The sequence below is a fragment of the Pantherophis guttatus genome, chromosome 3 (genome assembly GCF_059756535.1).
Source record: "Pantherophis guttatus breed Tessera chromosome 3, ASM5975653v1, whole genome shotgun sequence".
In the NCBI taxonomy this organism is placed as follows: Eukaryota; Metazoa; Chordata; class Lepidosauria; order Squamata; family Colubridae; genus Pantherophis; species Pantherophis guttatus.
The window spans coordinates 205,792,552-205,812,174 of NC_142065.1; positions in this window are offsets into that span (position 1 = coordinate 205,792,552).

Genomic DNA, 19,623 nt, shown 5'->3' on the forward strand with positions numbered 1-19,623 from the left:
AAAGAGAAGACAGGCTGAGAACTAGCTGCATTTTCCTTGGGAGAACATTCTCTCGGTTGCTCTCCTGTGGACCAGATGAGTCCACAAGGACCACCAGAAAGATCAATGGGATCCGCAAGGGAAGGTCCAAAAGATCAATAGGGAAGTGACAACCACAAATCAAAGCCCTGCTTTGTTGTTGGATGACCATTTGTCTGAAGTGGTGTAGGGTTTCCTGCCTGGGCAGGGGGTTGGACTAGAAGACCTCCAAGGTCCCTTCCAACTCTGTTATTCTATTTCTATTTCTTCCTTTGGAGATGGTCTTTGAAGTCCAGGACTCTCAAATGTTGGGCTGAGATCCTTCAAGTGGTCATATGGAAACCAGAAGGTGACTGTAAAAATTCTTATTAAATATTATGTCATGAAAGCCGTTTGCGTGATTTTCAGGCCAAAGTCACTCTTTCTGAATTCCCCAACAGGGTTGTTGTTATTGTGGGGAAAATAGGAGGAAGAAGTTGTGTTGGATATTACTTGTAAAAATAATAAAGGCAGAATATAAATAGAATAGAATAACAGAGTTGGAAGGGACCTTGGAGTCCAACCTTCTAGTCCAACCCCCTGCTTAGGCAGGAAACCCTACACCACTTCAGACAAATGGTTATCCAACATCTTCTTAAAAACTTCCAGTGTTGGAGCATCCACAACTTCTGGAGGCAAGTCGTTCCACTGATTAATTGTTCTGTCAGGAAATTTCTCCTTACTTCTAGGTTGCTTCTCTCCTTGATTAGTTTCCATCCATTGCTTCTTGTCCTGCCTTCAGGTGCTTTGGAGAATAGCTTGACTCCCTCTTCTTTGTGGCAACCCCTGAGATATTGGAACACTGCTATCATGTCTCCTCTAGTCCTTCTTTTCATAAGACTAGACATATCCAGTTCCTGCAACCGTTCTTTATATGTTTTATCCAGGGGTGGGTTCTAAACTTTTTTACTACTGATTCTGTGGGCGTGGCTTATTTTGTGGGCATGGCTTGATGGTCATGTGACAATTATTCAAAAGGAAAATAAATATGAAAATTTGCCTGGCTGGTTTATGACGGAACTGTTACTAGCAAGATACTAATTCCGTGAGAGGAGCATGGTGAAGAGGGACTTCAAAGTTATGGACAGAGAAGGCATAATTAATCTGAGAGGCATCTGCAGGATTGAAAGTTGTCATAAAAATAACAAAAGCAGAATTGGGCCATTGTACCGTAAATGTGCCTGTGAAATCAGTTGCACGCATAAAAGTGTGTGCAATGCTGCTTTTGTCACTTGTCCCTCGCTGAATCCCCCCCTGAACAATTCCAACATTTCCCTGTTAATATTGGGACATTATAATGCCTTACAGAAGAACAAAGTTGGAAGGGGCCTTGGAGGTCTTCCAGTCGAACCTCCTGCTCAGCCAGGAGACCCTACACCACTTCAGACAGGTGGATGTCTAGTCTCCTCCTAAAAGCCTCCAGTGATGGAGCACCCAAACCTCTGAAGGCAAGTCATTCCACTGGTTAATTGTTCTCGCTGCCAGGAAATTCCTCCTTAGTTCTAGGTTGCTTGATCAGTTTCCATCCATTGCTTCTTGTCCTGCCTTCAGGTCCTTTGGAGAATAGCTTGTCCCCTCTCTTCTTTGTGGCAGCCCCTCAGATATTGAAATACTGCTATCACGTCATGCAGGAGTAAAATACTGCCAGTTCGGACCAGATCGCCTGATCCAGTAGCAATGGAGGCGGGTGGTTCAGAGAACCGGTAGCAAAAATCCCTGCCCCCCACCCCCCATGCCCAACTGAGCCGCACAATCATCAGAGGCTTTTTTTTTTTTTTTACTTTTAAAAGCATTTTTTCTACAACCTCTTCGGATGAAAAAATGCTTTTAAAAGTAAAAAAAAAAGCCTCTGATGATCGCGCGGCTCAGCTGGGATTGTCAAAGGCTTTTAAAAGAAAAAAACCCCTTTTTTTCTTTTAAATGCCTCTGACGATCCCAGCTGAGTTGCCTGATCATCAGAGGCATTTAAAAGAAAAAAAGCCTCTGCCGATCAGGCAACTCAGCTGGGATTGTCAGAACCTTTTGAAAGCATTTTTTAACAATCTCTTCGCCGAAGAGATTGCAGAAAAAATAGTTTTAAAAGTAAAAAAAAAAATGGCCACGCCCACCCAGTCACATTACCCCACCCCCACCAAGCCACGCCCACAGAACCGGTAGTAACAAATTTTAGATTTCACCACTGATGTCATGCCTTCTAACCCCTTGATTCCAAGAAAGAAGGAAATTTGAAATACTGTCGATGCCTTCCTTACGTTATGCAACTTAGCTAGCTATGAGATCTTCCAACTATAATATAATTGATTTCTCCATACAAATCTGGTCATAAATTGTTCTCATTGTACATTGTTGGAGTACAGCAGCTCCTTAAGGACACAAAGAGACTTACATTCTTTGTTTTTAGAAAGTAAAAATAAGGACAGCACATCTTCTTCACTCATCAAGTCAGCCCCAGTAATTTCAGCACCACATTCAACAACTATGCACATTAATTTATTTGAGGATTCTGATAGTTTTACTATTGACATAGTTCTTGAATAACATAGTTGGAGCAAAACACTAATGCTCAAAGTGCAGACACCACTAACACCCGTCTTAATCAATCTCTCCGAGTCACTGGCTTTGCCTTTTCTTTGCTCTTCTATGACTAATTTGCCTTGGATAATCATCATAAGTTCATTTACTATAAAGTTCAATGAAGATTAATAGGATTTATTTAACACTGTAATTGAATCAGTAAAGACAGATTTTTAATGTAAATGAAGGGAGGTAATTCTGGGAATGGTTTTGGTTCCCACTGGATATATCTGAGAGTGATGTGTGTTCTTTAGAGCAGGGGTTGTCAACCTTAAGACTTGTGGACTTCAACTCCCAGAATTCATCAGCCAGCTTTGCTTCAATTCTGGGAGTTGAAATCCACAAGTCTTAAAGTTGCCAAGGTTGGAGACCCCTGCTTTAGAGACATTGGCCACTTCCTACAAAGAGCTAGGTTGAACACTCGATAGATTCCATCAAGGTCATCATGAGTTAACTTATCCTCAGAGAATGGGAGAAGGCAAGAAAAACTTGCTGTCTACGGAGATTCTCAGTCATCCAGGTCATGGTTGTCTCAAAGGTGCTTTTTCAGGAGGCAACTGGATTTTCTTGGTTTTTCTTTTGAAGAAAGAAAAACCAAGAAAGTCCAGTTGCCTCCTGAAAAAGCACCTTTGGGACAACCATGACTTGAATGACTGGGAATCTCCATAGACTTTTAGCTATGCATTTTGGGATGAACACTCCTCAAATGGTATGGCAGTATGAATGTATTTCCTGAAAACAAAATGGCAGACTACAGGAACCATTTGCACTTTGGCTTGAGATGCAGACAACACAGACTCAACACAGATTCATTGTCAAGTTTCGTGGTCGTCTTGAATAAAATGCATTTCAAACAAAATCTTTGAAGAAAAAACTCCTTTTTATTGAGCATGACATCCTAACCTGACTCCAAACGAAGCCAACACTGACGTCCAGCCCCAAAACCCTCCCTTTCCGTTCCCCACTCCCCTGCACTCATTGGCCATCTTCCAAGTCATTCTACCCCTAATCTACTCCAACTCAAAGGAATTCCCCCCTCCCATCTCATCTCCTCGGAAACATTATCTCCAGGGAAAATAAGTAGGTGAAAAGTCAGCCGTCCCTTTCCAGACGCCTTCGCTTCTCCTTCTTATGTCAGCACTAGAGTAAATGCAGGTTGAAGTGCTGACACTCATCCCCAACAGCCTGCCTCTGTGTTCAACAGTGAAGGGACACAGGGCAGAAAACATCCTTCAGCCAAGAAGGCTCCACACCTATTTATACTACTCAGGTGACCCTGAGGACACAGATAAACCTCCAAGTGGCCTCAATGACTCTCTAAAAGGATGCAAATGACCAGCTGTCTGCAATGAATATAAATCCTTTCATTCTGCCACTATCCTGTCACACCTGAAGATGAGAAGTGAAACGTCTCCAAAGAAAAAATAAGAAAGTCCAGTTGCCTCCTGAAAAAGCACCTTTGAGACCAAGAAAATCTTAGAAACCTTTGATGTATAAGGACCAGGATCCAGGAATATAATCTGGGAAAACAGGATCCAGAAAAATATGCCACTTTAGTCTAGGAGTTAAGACGCCAGGCTAGAAATGAGGACATTAGGAATTAGGCATGAAAGCTGGCTGGGTGACCTTGGACCAATCACTCTCAGGGAACAACAACAGTAACCCGGTGAGATGGGTTGGGCTGAGAATGACTGGTCTAAAATAGGAAACCCTACTTTTATAACCTTACTTTTTTTCTGAAGTGTACTAAACATCCGACTGAGAGACGCAGAAACATCAGAGTGCAGCAAAAAGTTCCTTGGGGATCAGTCTCCTCGCAGATGTATGGATTTCAGTTCCCATCATTCTTGGCAGTAGCTGTGCTAGTTAGGAAATTTTATTTTTTCATTGCTTTACTGTTTGACTTCTGTAGTGCCTCCCCCCCCACCCCTGCCCCTCTCAATCCAATTGTCTTTGGGCAGTGAATGATTTTGGGAGTTGAATCCACACATCTGGAAGGTGCTCAGCTTGTAAACACTGCTATGGGGAATGGTGGAGATATATGCCAAGAGGCAATCAGTTGGAGCAATGTCAGGGCAAGTTCACTATTTGGATTTCAGCACCATGGAGAGCAATCTTGAGAGAGAGGTTGTTCCCACCAAAGCTCTGTGCCACTGGCAGACTTTTATAGCCAACGCTGTAGAAACTGTGGAAAGTTTCTCTCTGGAAACTCCATCTTTGAAGTTCTGTATCTGGCTGTAGAAATGACACCCCTTGGAGGTGAACTTCCGGTGGTAAATGTTCAGCCAGAATACATCATCTTCACTCATTGGAAAAGACCCTGATGTTGGGAAAGATTGAAGGCAAAAGGACAAAGAGATGTCAGAGAATGAAATGGTTAGATAGTGTCATTGACACAATGAATCTGAATTTGGGCAAACTCCAGGAGACATTGGAAGACAGGGAGGCTGGCATGCTGTGGTCTGTAGGGTCTCAGAGTCAGATACAACATAGCAACTCAACAACAACATCTTCCCCTAGAGATGAGCAAACCAGGGAGTAAAAAAAAATCAACCCAGCTACTAAACATCTTACATTACATATTAGTAAGGAAAAATGAATCTAAGTATGATCCAGCTACAGGTAATTTGGATTTCAGGGTCGTCTTGCCCCTGAAGACATCATCAGTCCTGGGTAGAAAGCCAAAAGGTTTCAAGATGATTCCTTGCGGCTACTCTTAATATAAGAGGAGTTTTTTTTTTAATGGAACCTGACCTCAGCAAATCAGGGCTAATTTGCATTAACTGTGCCTGGGGCAAATCCTGGTTTTTAATGGCTCTTCAGAAATGTAGAATGCCTTCCATTATAGCCCTAAACCTTGTGCCATGCCCGTGTCTTCCACTTCCTGACCCTCATCCAAGACCCAATCTCTGCAAATGTCTTTCTCCTTGAACCTGTCGACCACATGCTAGTGTTCTGACTCTTGGTTTAAATCACAACGCTGCCCCTTGCAACTTGGACAAAATACTGGCGCTCGATTTACAGCTTGACAAGCAATTTACACCCATGAGTGTCCCCGTGATTTACAGTCCGGGGGTTTCCATCTCGCCAGAGCTCAGCTTGGCTGTGAAAACTTCTCACTCAGTTTTTCTCTTCATTGAAGAAGTTTGACATCTCGTCCCTCGGAGTTAGAAGCAGACCTTGAGAGTGGCACGTCCCAGATTCTGAGTGAAGACAACGTTGCTTTTTCTGTCCCCGTTTAGCGGGGTCACGTTATTCTAGTGGACTAAAATAGAATCAAGGACAACCTCATCATTTCAACAACACAGCTAGCTTGGCCTTAAATGAATGAAGATGGCTCCATTTCAAAGAAAGTTAGATGTGGAAACAGTGACATATTGACACTGTGCATTCTGCTACGAAAGCTACACAGTTAAATCTTTGCATAGGATTCCATGTCAGAATTAAGAAGGAAAAAGATAAATCACTGCCTGTCTGCCGAGCACCACAACCGAGAATGAAGAGAGAAAATTGTATTTGCCTCTTCATTTAATACATCAAAGTAATTTATGTCAGAGCCATCTTGCTTGCTTTAATACATATGCAATTTTAAACAAAATCAATCTTGTCTATCTAGTCAAAGAAGGAACTCCAAAAATATATGCCAATCTCTTGGTTGCACTTGGAAAGAAAAGGCTTCCCATCCAGTGATGGGATTCAAACATTTTTATTACCGGTTCTCTGGGCATGGCTTGATGGGTGTGGCAGGGGAAGGATACTGTAAAATCTCCATTCCCTCCCCACTCCAGAGGAAGGTTACTGCAAAATCCCCATTTCCTCCCAATCAGCCGGGACTTGAGAGGCAGAGAATAGATGGGGGCGGGGCCAGTCAGAATTTTTACTACCGGTTCTCCGAACTACTCAAAATTTCCACTACCGGTTCTCCAGAACTGGTCAGAACCTGCTGAAACCCACCTCTGGTCCTGGTAGCATTAAGCTTTGCTTCTGAATCTCTTCTGGGAAACCATAATTTTTTCCTGGCATTTTTTGTGTCTTTGTGTTCTTTAAACAGACAGGATTTCAAGAAATGCAAAGAAACTTTTCTTTCTTCTTTCTTTTTTGGCGGAAGATAAAGAAAGGGAGAAAGAGACATACAGACATGGAGTGACGGAAAATCCGTGCCTGTCTCCAGCTTCATTTTTCCAGCCTTAAAGGCGATGATTCTCAGTTGTGTTCAAGGGCCAGCTCCCCAGTGTAAACGTGTGGGGAAATCAATACTCTTACATCAGATCAACTGTTTTCTCGCACTGTTTAGCTGCTCTGTGTGCTGCATACTTTATTTATTTTATTTTTGCAGGTGGCACTTTGCAGGTGTCTGAGACCGTGGGAGATTAATCATTGCTCGCCATCGTTTCGATATCAAATGAATCATGCATATTCAACAGGAACTCAATGGGAGGAGATGAAAAAAAAGAAGAAAAGAGCCACAGTTGGTAAGGTGGAGCCCAGCCAAAATCCATATTGTGTCCTGGAAACAATGTTGTTGATAGTTTCCAGTTGAATACTGTATTAAATTCCTTTGCGCTCAGGTTCCAACTACTTAGTGTCCTATTTTCTCGGCATGTTTATTTATTTATTTATACTTCACATTTCTAAAGATTTCACATTCCTTTAATGGACACCGATCTGTTCAGGAATTATTCCCTTTCTTTCATCTCTTTTTCCCCAGTTGTGCTCCCCCCCCTTTTTCTTTCAAAGAATTCTATCCATCTTCTCTTTCCAAAGAAACACCTTTGAAGAAATGACTATGGGGAACATGCATTGCCAAAAATGTTCATCTCTTTTCCATTTAAAAGAGAAACTGGTCTCTTTCATGCATTCGGGATGAATGTGTTGGCCGCTTCAAATTATCCGCTGAATTGAACATTTCTTAAGTTTTGCAAAAAATGGGTTTTGGCTGCGGAAATGACTTGCAACGAGCTTTTTTATTTGAGAAAACGGCATACAAACATGTGTATATTCTTTGGTCAAGATGTGAATGTATTGTAAACCCGGGGCAACTGTGTACAGGAATAAATGTAGATTTTAAAAAATAAAATAAAATAAAGCAGAATCAGGGAGATTTAAGAGGACAGATCTAACCAGAAGTGGGCATCACATACTGTAACAACCGGTTCGCCCAGCAACCAGAAATGTGCACGTGTGCCATCCATGCATGCGTGCGGCATCACAAAACATGGCAATTTGCTCGCACGCGTCTTCCATACATGCGTGCGGCATCAAAAACACAGCGATGTAGGATGTGTGGGCGGACCGACCCACAGGTCACAACTACCAGTTCATCTGAACTGGTCTGAAACGGCAGCATGTTGTGACCCAGGCCCAAGTAGGTAGTAGTCGATGCAAACAGTTCCAAAACAAACAGACTTTATTAGAACAGAATTAACTCATTCTCAGCGTAGTCCAAACTAGATCAAACAAACTCTTCATAACACAAATTCTTCAGTCTAATCACCAACCTTGGTATAATTAGGCAAACTGCCAAAGGCTTCTCTTAGCAAAAGTACAGAAGCAGAAGACGCCAACAAGAGATAAGTGCAGCAAGACAAGTCTATCAACGTTGTTTTAGGACAAAGAGCCCAAGAGCTGTTGCTTGTCTTTTAAGTCTTATGGGAGGGGCCAATCATCTCTTGGCCCTACTCCCGAGTCGTCCTCTTTGCTTTAGCTGCTCTTGCCTTCTGGTAGCTCTTCTCATACATGCACTAGAAACAGGCCCCTCCTGTTTCTCTGCCTCTCTACTGTCAGCCTCTGGAGGCTCCGAAGTCCACGCATCACTCCCCGATGGCCGTGGCCCCATCTCTGCCTCTGATGCAGAGCCCTCATCTGGGCCTTCCCCAGCCTCCAGGACTGGCCCATGTTCTTCTCAGCCTCATGGCTGTCCAACTCCGCTGCCAGCTCCACAGGCTGCTGGCAGACCACAACACAGCAGCCCACCACTGGATCTAACCCTCAAATCAGAAAGCATAATCAAAGTAACCCCTCTAGACGTCACATTTTACAGCTAAAGGAACCAAGGTTAGCAATTGAAAAACAGAGCATAACAATAACCAAGTCAACTTTATTTAGTGTTATTTGATTTATATGCCGCCCTTCTCCGGAGACTCAGGGCGGCTTACAGTGTGTTAAGCAATAGCCTTCATACTTTTGTATGTAAAGTCAGCTTATTGCCCCCACAACTGGGTCCTCATTTCACCTACCTTAGAAAGGATGGAAGGCTGAGTCAACCTTGAGCCTTGGAGAGATTCGAACCAGCAGTAAATTGCAGGCAGCTGTGTTAATAACAGGGTGCTTAGACCACTGTACTATCAAGGCTCTTATATACTGCACTATAGTATATACTGCACTACAATATACTGAATGCAGCACGGGTCAGAAAGTGGGCTGAGAAAAGATCTGCAGACCCCCTCACATCCTCGACATAAACTGTTTCAACTCCTCCCCTCAAGATGCCACTATAGGGCATTACATGCCAAAGCAACAAGACACAAAGACAGTTTCCCCCCCACCCCCATGCCATCACTCTGCAGAACACCTAATTCCCATAGCACTGTGTTATGTCTAAGGATATTTACCCATGGAGTAGGGCTATATTACTTTTATCCCTCTCATCTGTTCCACTAACTTCTCTATTGGTATCATTACTATGATTATTATCCTTTGATAGACCCTTGGTGGCGCAGTGGTTAGAATGCAGTATGACAGGCTAATTCTGCCGACTGCCAGAAGTTCGATTCTCATTGGCTCAAGGTTGCCTCAGCCTTCCATCCTTCCGAGGTCGGTAAAATGAGGATCCAGATTGTTGGGGGCAATATGTCAGACTCTGCAAACCACTTAGAGAGGGCTGTAAAACACTGTGGAATGGAATATAAGTCTAAGTGCTGTTGTTATTATTACTACTTTGTGTACTACTGCATGCGCACTGAGAGTTTATGCACTGGAGACAAATTCCTTGAATATCTAATAACACTTGGCCAAATAAAGCTATTCTATTCTATTCTGTTCTGTTCTGTTCTGTTCTACTCGACTCTACTCTACTTTACTCTGGCCAAATACCCTTCCTGATACCTATGTGGTATTCACAGCAGGTAATTTCTATTTGCGCCCTGATAGAGAAATCTCTGTTGCTGGCTAGGATTGATCCCTCAACCTTCCAAGTGGGAAGTAAGAATCTTCACCTCTAGGCCACCACACAGCTCTATTCTATTCTATTCTATTCTATTCTATTCTATTCTATTCTATTCTATTCTATTCTATTCTATTCTATTCTATTCTATTCTACTCTACTCTACTCTACTCTACTCTACTCTACTCTACTCTACTCTACTCTACTCTACTCTACTCTACTCTATTTTATGGATGGAACAACATGCACAATCTTCAAGGCTCCATTTCTGGCAACCTCCTAAAACTACACCATCAAATTCCCTTCTGCAATTTGCAAAAATAATCGACAGCTTCAGGGGAATCAGCTGGCTGTCTACAAATACACGATCAGTCCCTTTTAATGCCTCTGGACAGTTTCCTGCAGTGGGTAGATAGAAGCTGCATTAAAAATGGCTGTGTAAGCTCTAGTCGAGATTTAATCTGTTTCAAAAATAATAACAATACTACCTATAACAAGGAATCATTCAGCCAGTAAAGTGTTGCAATAAATAAAGATATAAAAGCTTCCCCAGAGTGGGGAACCTGCTCCTCTTATGCACAAAGGACCAGGAACATACGTTAAGCTGCAACACAGAAGATTTATTCAAGCCTATGCACCAGAATCTAGTCAACTAATGGTCAGCACTAAGTTGACATAGATAAAGTCAAGAGGATTCAAAGGAGGCTGGATTTGGGTCATGGTAAGGACTCTAAACTAGTGACATGTTTAACTCCACTCCCAGTTCTGCCTCCTCTTCTCCTATACACACAACCCTCTTCTCCTACACCCACACACATGCTCTTCCCTTATACCAGGGGTCTGCAACCTGCGGCTCTGGAGCCGCATGTGGCTCTTTCATCCCTTTGCTGTGGCTCCCTGTTTGCTGGTCAGCTCCACAATCGATAGGGCTTTCGGTTAGGACAGGTAGAGGAAAAAGGATGCCACGCTAGGAGAAGACTCTATGGTGGCGGAACTGGACTTCTGGTCAGCAGAGGAAACAGGACACCATGCTAGGAGGAGACTCTATGGTGGCGGAACCAGACTTCTGGTCAGCAGAGGAAAAAGGATGCCATGCTAGGAGGAGACTCTATGGTAGGAGAACCGGACTTCCGGTCAGCAGAGGAAAAAGGGCGCTAGGAGGAGACTATGACGGAGGAACTGGACTTCCGATTGGCTCCAGAATTGAATGGGGGCTTCCGGTTAGGATCTTTGTGGCTCTTTGAGTGTTTAAAGTTGCCAACCCCTGCCTTATACACTGCACAGGTAAGTGGTCCAACCCAGTGGTGGTTGCTCCCGGTTCTGTCCGGTTCTTGAGAACTGGTAGTAAAAATGGCAGGAGGCCGTCCACCCTCCCTGACATCACATTTGGTGATCTGTGCATGCGCAGAAGCGTGCACTCCCATTGCAAACCGGTAGTAAAGGTAAGTAGAACCCACCCTTGATCCAACCTGGCTAACTTTGCTACATCACCTGGCCCACTCTTCATCCTCACCCTTTTTGCTGCAGCTCTTAACCCATCTTTAAACATTAAATCCAGCCCTCTGCCACCTACTTAATCTACCATGAAGCCGTCTTCCTCTTCACCCCACTTGGTAGGTTTTCCAGTCTTAACAAAACTATGTGGATGAAAGCTATTGAGAACAGCTTTTTTTTTTTTTTATCACGGCAACTTTCCTTACAGTCTGAAGCTCAGCGGGAAAGCACACAAATTTGCATAAATAAAACTTTCATGCTCAATTCCAGCTGGACCTCCTTCAGTTCCCGACTTCTAGATAGGAAGATGGGTTCTTAAGACAATAGAAGCTCCCTCCCACCCAGCGAGGAAGCCTCCATTTTGTGTAACCTCTGAATTCTTCTCTTTGTCAGGTAGGAAAGTGTGGAATTGGGATCGTAGAAACACCCAGGAGCATAGAAGAGTTCAGAGGCAGATGCATAAATAAATGTCTTAAACGTATTTATTCATATGATAAATCATATTAACTATGTACAACACAGATCAAGTCTCATGAGGAACAAACACAAGAAGTGAGAGAGATGGAGAGAGCGAGGTGGAAAAGGTTGGAGGGGGTTTTATACTCAGGGTAAGCCCCTCCTTTCCACATAGGGGTGGAGACACTCTCTGCCTCCACTGGCGTCTATATGACGCATGTGCCAATGGCTTGCAAATACTTGACAGAAAGACTTCCAAGTCCTGAACCAGCTTTAATGTGCTTTAAAAATCAAAGGGGACACGGTGGCTCAGTGGCTAAGATGCTGAGCTTGTCGATCAGAAAGGTCGGCAGTTTGGCGGTTCGAATCCCTAGTGCCGCATAACGGGGTGAGCTCCCGTTCCTTGTCCCAGCTTCTGCCAACCTAGCAGTTCGAAAGCACGTAAAAAACGCAAGTAGAAAAATAGGGATCACCTTTGGTGGGAAGGTAACTGCGTTCCGTGTGCCTTTGGCGTTGAGTCATGCAGGCCACATGACCACGGAGACGTCATCAGACAAGCGCTGTCTCTTCAGCTTAGAAACGGAGATGAGCGCCGCCCCCTAGAGTTGGGAACGACTAGCACATATGTGCAAGGGGAACCTTTACCTTTAGCTTTTACCTCAAAAATCAAAGAACCTTCAGGGGGGACAAACCAGATAATTGAGACCTTTCTTATATGTATCATCCAGATGTAATCATCTCTCTGTCTATGTCACCCATCGATCCCTCCAACAAATATTTATTTATTTATATCTCCCTTTTATTATTTTTTACGAACATACCAAGGCAGTGAACATATTCGACACCCTTCCTCCTCCTATTTTTCCCCACAACAACAACAACCCTGTAAATTAAGTTGGTCTGAGAGAAAGTGACTGGCCCAAGGTTTCCAAGGGCTCAAATTTTGACACTGTAATGGTCATAAGTGCGAGGACTGGTCAGAAATCACGTTTTTCAGTGCCAGTGTAGCTTTGAACAGTTGCTAAATGAATGGTTGTGAGGTAAAGGCTACTGTATGCCTAAGCGCAAAGCGTATTTGAACAAGTTTTGTCACTTATTCAGTTTGCAATATGTGGTATACGTGAGCCTGTGAGAAATACCAGCGTGCCAGGAAAAAATTGCATTTCTTCAATATATGTTAGATTTCCCATAAGCCTTTTCAGTTCCCCCTTGGTTTTATCATCATCTCCATCAGGGCTGATGAATTATCCATTCCCTTACAAATTACCTCAGGCATCAGCAGAAAATGGTCTTCTTCCAATGTTATTGGGATGTCCTTTTTTTAAAAAAAATAAAGTAATTCTTCAATCACTTGACCTCCAAAAGGAACTCCAAACACTGTCATTTTGGTTGCCAAAGGCTCATTCCCTGCATACGGGTAGTCCTCAACCTAGGATCACAATGGAGTCCAAAATTTCTGTTGCTAAGTGAAACATTTGTTAAATGATTTTTTGCCCCATTTTACGACCTTCCTTGCCACCGTTGTTAAGTGAATCACTGCAGTTGTTGAGTTAGTAACATGGCTGTTAAGTGAACCTGGCTTCCCCATGGATCTTGCTTATCAGAAGGTCGCAAAAGGGGATCACGTGACCCCGGGACACTGCAACCGTCATAAATTTATTTTTTATTTATTTTTTATTTTATTTCAAATTTATATACTGCACCTTCTCCCAAGGGACTCAGGGCGGTGTACAGCCAGATAAAAACATACAGTACAAACATTAAGAACAATTTAAAATATATATATTAATTTGGCCCCAGTTTAAAATGACAAACCAATTAAAAATTTAAAATTTAAAAATATATTAAGCCAGCCCAGCTTGATGAAAAAAGAAAGTTTTAAGGGCACGGTGGAAGGCACCGAGGTCTTGGATTCTCCTTATCTCAGGAGGCAGCTGCTTCTATAAGGTAGGTGCCCCCACAGAGAAGGCCCTCCCCCTGGGGGTCACCAGCCTACATTGTTTGGATGATGGCACCCCGAGGAGGCCCTCTCTGTGGGAGCGCACGGGTCGATGGGAAGTTGTCGGTAGCAGCAGGTGGTCTCGCAGATAATTAGGTCCTATGCCATGGAGCGCTTTAAAGATGGTAACCAACATCTTGAAGCGCACCCAGAAGACCACTGGGAGCCAGTGCAGCTCGCGCAGGAGCGGTGTTATGTGGGAGCGCCATGCAGCTCCCGTAATTATCCTCACGGCCGCATTCTGGACCAGTTGGAGCCTCAGGGTGCTCTTCAAGGGGAGCCCCATGTAGAGAGCATTGCAGTAGTCCAGGCAAGAGGTGACGAGGGCATGAGTGACTGTGCACATGGAATCCCGATCAAGAAAGGGTCGCAACTGGCGAATCAGGCGAACCTGACAAAAGGTCCCCCTGGCTACAGCCGTCAGATAAATATGAGTCAGTTCCCAAGCATCTGAGTTTTAATCACATGATCATGGGAATGCTGTGCTGGTCAGAAGTGTGAAACACAATCATAAATTGTTTTTTTCTTTTTCTTTTTTTTGTAAATAATTTTTATTGTAGTTTTTCTTTTCCAAAACTCTAATACATATTCAAACAGACAATGTCATTTTTATATACTTTGGATTAACAATTCACATAAAATCTATATTATATACATATATATATATCCTCAGCTTCCTTATAAATATTACCTATTTTTATTTCTGTTGTCTATCCACCTATACCATTTTTCCCAAACCGCATAATATTCCGAATCCTCTTTTTCTTTTAATTCTAAAGTTAGTTTATTCATTTCGGCACATTCAAATATTTTTTTTGAATAATCAATCCCTCTGGTGGTAAGTTATGTTCTTTCCAATATTGCGCGAACGCAATTCTTGCTGCTGTTAGTATATGCAGGATCAGATATCTTATTTTTTTAAATAAAATTTGGTTTTTAATATTCTCAGGAGAAATGTTTCCAGATTTAACTCAATTTGGCAATTTGTTAAATCTTGTAGCCAATCTCGTATTTTGGTCCAATACTTTTCCGTTTTGGGGCATAGCCACCAAGCATGAAAGAAGGTACCTTGGTGTTGGTTGCATTTCCAGCACTTGGGGCTTAGATTTGGATACATTTTATAAGTCGCTTATAACTTTTACTGTTGTAACTTCGGTCACCAAACAAACTGTTGTAAGTTGAGGACTACCTGTATTCATAAATTAAAAGTTGAGATTAAAAGGAGGAAGAGTGGACCAAACAGTGATCAGCTCACTGAAGGTTAAGACACTAGAGAGCATGTTAAGTTTAAAAGCAACCCAAATTGGCAACATCAAGGAGACTTCATTTGATAACCAACAATTGTCAGTTTGCCTACTGAATCTTTTTTCAAACCTGGTGACTTTGTGTTGTGTGAATGTCAGCTTCCAGAATGTCCCAGCTAGCTGGTTGGACAATTCTGGGAATTGTCATCCAGACATCTTGTTGGAATTCATTCCTGGAATGTATTTTTATGCAACAACCACAGTAGTATTCAGCCAGTAGATGGCAGTGTTTACAAGTTTGGGTCTATGGCCGTGATGGCGAACCTATGGTATGCGTGCCGGAAGTGGCATGCAGAGCCGTTTTTCCGGGCACGCTAGCTGTCGCCCATCTCACCTGCAGCTGTGCATGTGCACGTGCCCCAGCTCGTGTTCGGGCCTCTAGTGCGCATGCATGCAATTCAGGGGACCCAGCTGGTCTTCAGAGCTCTCCTGTGCATGCACACGTGTTTGCACATGCACACAAGAGTACTGGTCACAGCACATGCATGCGCAGACAGCATTTGCTCACGAAAACCATGTGCATGTGCAGATGGTGCGATTGCGCACACAGCACACAGTGGGGCGCACACACAAAAGCTGTGCTCATGCTCAGATGGTGCAGTTGCACGTGCAGCACATGGGGGAGGAGCCATGCATTAGCATGGATGGCACATGCGCACAGAAAGCACACAAAGCATGTTCCTGTTCGGCACTCGATGAGTAAAAGGTTTGCCACCACTGGTCTATGGTATATTCTCTATGCTCTTTTGTTCTAAGTAGAGTTTCAGAAATCATGTTAACAGTTAAAACAGTTGAGCAGTAAAGCACATGGTTACAGTTAAAACAGTTGAGCAGTAAAGCACATGGTGACAACTAAGAGTGACTTTGTTTGCTCTGTGATGCGATAAATAAACAGAATTTCTAACACATCTTACAATTGCCAAGTTTGAAAAGCACTGGCCCAGTGCCACAAAATATATTCCTGTGATTTTTTTTCCCCTTTGCATTTTAGGCTGGCAGATTAACTCCTCAGCAACATACCAGGAATTTCCTATGACATCACAACCCCTCAGGCATTGGTTTTTGAAGACAATTGCTCCTGAGGTTTCGAAAAATGTCTTTGCCTATCCCAAGCATGGAAAGACACAATTTTATGGGGGCGGGCAGGGAGGTGGATAGATTGGTAAGATTGCAGCATTGCGAAGATCATTTCAAACACCCCAGAATTACAGTTTTCAAACTGCAGGATGGATCATCCTTTTGCATGCATGGAAGAGGGAGTTCCTGGTTGTTGTTGTGGGTTTTTTTTCTAATATTGTCTCTGCAGATGATGCTTCATTACTCTTCTTGGAATTCGGAAAACGGGCTGCAAACAAAGTCATCCCTTGGGAAGTTAATTATGTCCTTAGGTTCTCATCAGTCTTTCGACGGTGTTTGTCTATCCCCAATTGCGCCTAATAAAAATTGCTTGATACATAAGGATGCTGGGAGGATTGATTGGTTCATACCCTTGAAGCACAGAGAGAAAACGTTTGGTTGTATAAATGCTGTGTTTTGTTGTTATTATTCCATGGGGCAAAAAGAAAGGGAAAAATGTCTATGGGAATGAAAAGTTAGAATATGCCAGAGGTAAGGATGACCTTCAAAAGGGAAATAAATCAGGTCTATTATGGGTTTTTTTTATGTGTGTGTTCGTCATGCATCTATCCGTTCACAACACTTTAATGGCCTCTTTAGAGAAGCAACAGAAAAGACACATATACATGAATGGATCGATTGTCTTTTCACTGATGCAAAGAACCCCACATTAATTCAAAGAAAGAAAAAGTGTCTGAATGTGCACGAAGCTGGAATTATAGGGAAAGGGGCCATCATCTCATAAGCTTTATCAGATGAGATGGAACGTTATTTTACAGATTACAGATTAACAGAGTTGGAAGGGACCTTGTAGGTCATCTAGTCCAACCCCCCCCAAGCAGGACACCCTACACCATTTCTGACAGATGGCAATCCAGTCTCTTCTTGAAAGCTTCCAGTGATGAAGCTCTCACAACTTCTGAAGGCAACTTCTGTTTCATTGGTTGATTGTTCTTACTGTCAGGAAATTTCTCCTTATTTCCAGGTTGAATCTCTCCTTGGTCAGTTTCCATCCATTAATCCTTGTCTGGCCTTCAGGTGCTTTGGAAAATAGCATGACCCCTTCCTCTCTGTGGCAGCCCCTCAAATATTGGAAGACTGTTATTATGTCTCCCCTGGTCCTTCTCTTCACTAGACTAGCCATGCCCAGTTCCTGCAACCGTTCTTCATATGTTTTAGCCTCCAGTCTCCTAATCATCTTGGTTGCTCTTTTCTGCACTCTTTCTAGAGTCTCAACATCTTTTTTATAGTGTGGTGACCAAAACTGGATGCAGGATTCTAGGTGTGGTCTTACTAAGGCTTGATAGAGTGATATTAGTCCCCCACTTGATTTTCTTGCTTTTTATACTCCTGGGTCTATTTTTGTTTAATCTCCCATTGAAGTGGAGGGGACGGAAATTAATTACAGTAATCCTCAACTTTACGACCACAATTGAGCCCACAATATCTTATGCTCATTTGTTAAGTGAGTTATGCTCCATTTTAAGACCTTTCTTGCCACTGTTGTTAAGGAAATCACTACAATTGTTAAGTCAATAACAAGGTTGTTAAGTAAACCTGGCTACCCCATTGACTTAGCTTGTCAGAAGGTCACACAAAAATAGATGACATGACTCCTGGACATTGCAACGGTCATAAATATGAGTCAGTTGTCAAGTGTCTAAATTTTGATCACCTGACCATGTAAGTGTGAAAATGGTCATAACTCACTTTTTTCAGTGGCATTGTAACATCAAACGGTCTCTAAATGAGCTGTTGTAAGTCAAGCACTATCTGTACAACAGTAGTGGGTTTCTACCGGTTCAAACCGGTTCGTGCAAACAGTTAGCTCCGACTTTTAGCCGTGAGCAAACCGGTTGTCTCATTCTTTGAGAGCCCCTGTGTTATACTCACCTATATTTCTGTTTCCGAAGCCCAGCTGATTGGGGCGACAGAGTGGATTGCCACTCCTCAGCTGTTTTCCTTGCTCTCAGCAACGCGAAATTTAAATTTTCTGCAAAGTGTGCACGTGCACGCAGCACACAGCACAAAGCACGTGCTCAGCGAACCAGCTGTTAAACCAGTAGGATCCCACCCCTGCTGTACACATGTGTAATTAAGAGACCCCCATCTTGAGCTCTGCAGGAATAACATAAATGTAACATCTCTATGCTTCCTGCCAATCAACCTACCCATGATACACTTCATTTTAAATCCTGCTAGAGGAATTCACAACCTGTGTTTCTCCAAATGCTGCTGGACCAGACCTTCCAAGATGTCTCCATCATTGGCAATGCTAGCTGAGAATTGTACTTCAATAATATCTGGGATGCAATGGCTCAGTGGCTAAGACGCTGAGCTTGTCGATTGAAAGGTCGGCAGTTCAGCGGTTCGAATCCTTAGTGCTGCATAACGGGGTGAGCTTATATATTATAAAATGCAAGTAGAAAAATAGGGACCACCTTTGGTGGGAATGTAACAGCGTTCTGTGTGCCTTTGGCATTGAGTCATGTGGGCCACATGACGAGGGAGACGTCTTCGGACAGCGCTGGCTCTTCGGCTTTGAAACGGAGATGAGCACCACCCCCTAGAGTCGGGAACGACTAGCACATATGTGCGAGGGGAACCTTTAATTTTAATATATCTGGAAAGCCATATCTGAAATGTCCCAAAGGTGTTTTTCAAGAGGCAACTGGACTTTCTAGTTTTTCTTTGAAGAGCTGAAGAAGCTTCTTGGATGAGAAGCAAAACATCTTCATAGAAAAACCGGAAAGTCCAGTTGACTCTTTTAAAAAAGCACCTTTGGGACAACCACGACCTGGATGACTGAGAATCTCCATAGACATATCTGAAAAGATGTCTATGGAGATTGTCAATCATCCAGGTCATGGTTGCCCCAAAGCAGGGGTGAAATGCTCCTGGTTCGGATGGTAGTGATGGCGGCGGATGGTTCGGAGAACCGGTAACAAAAATCCCTGTGCCCCCCGCTCCACCATGCCCAGCTGAGCCGCACAATCATCAGAGGCTTTTTTTTTTTTTACTTTTAAAAGCATTTTTTCTACAACCTCTTCCACCGAAAAAATGCTGTTAAAAGTAAAAAAAAAAAAAAAGCCTCTGATGATCGCACAGCTCATCTGGGATCATCAGAGGCTTTTCAAAGCATTTTTTTCTGCAACCTCTTGGCCGAAGAGGTGGTAAAAAAAATGCTTTGAAAAGTCTCTGACAATCCCAGATGAGTTGCTGGATTGGCAGAGAGGCTTTTCAAAGCATTAGAAAAAATGCTTTGAAAAGTTGAAAAAAAAAAATGTTGGCCACGCCCACCCAGTCACATTACCCACCACCACCAAGCCACGCCCACAGAACCGGTAGTAACAGATTTTACATTTCACCCCTGCCCCAAAAGTGCTTTTTTCTCCAAAAGGCAACCAAACTGTCTTGGTTTTTATTTCTTTGAAGAAACTTCAAAGAGAAAGAAAACCAAG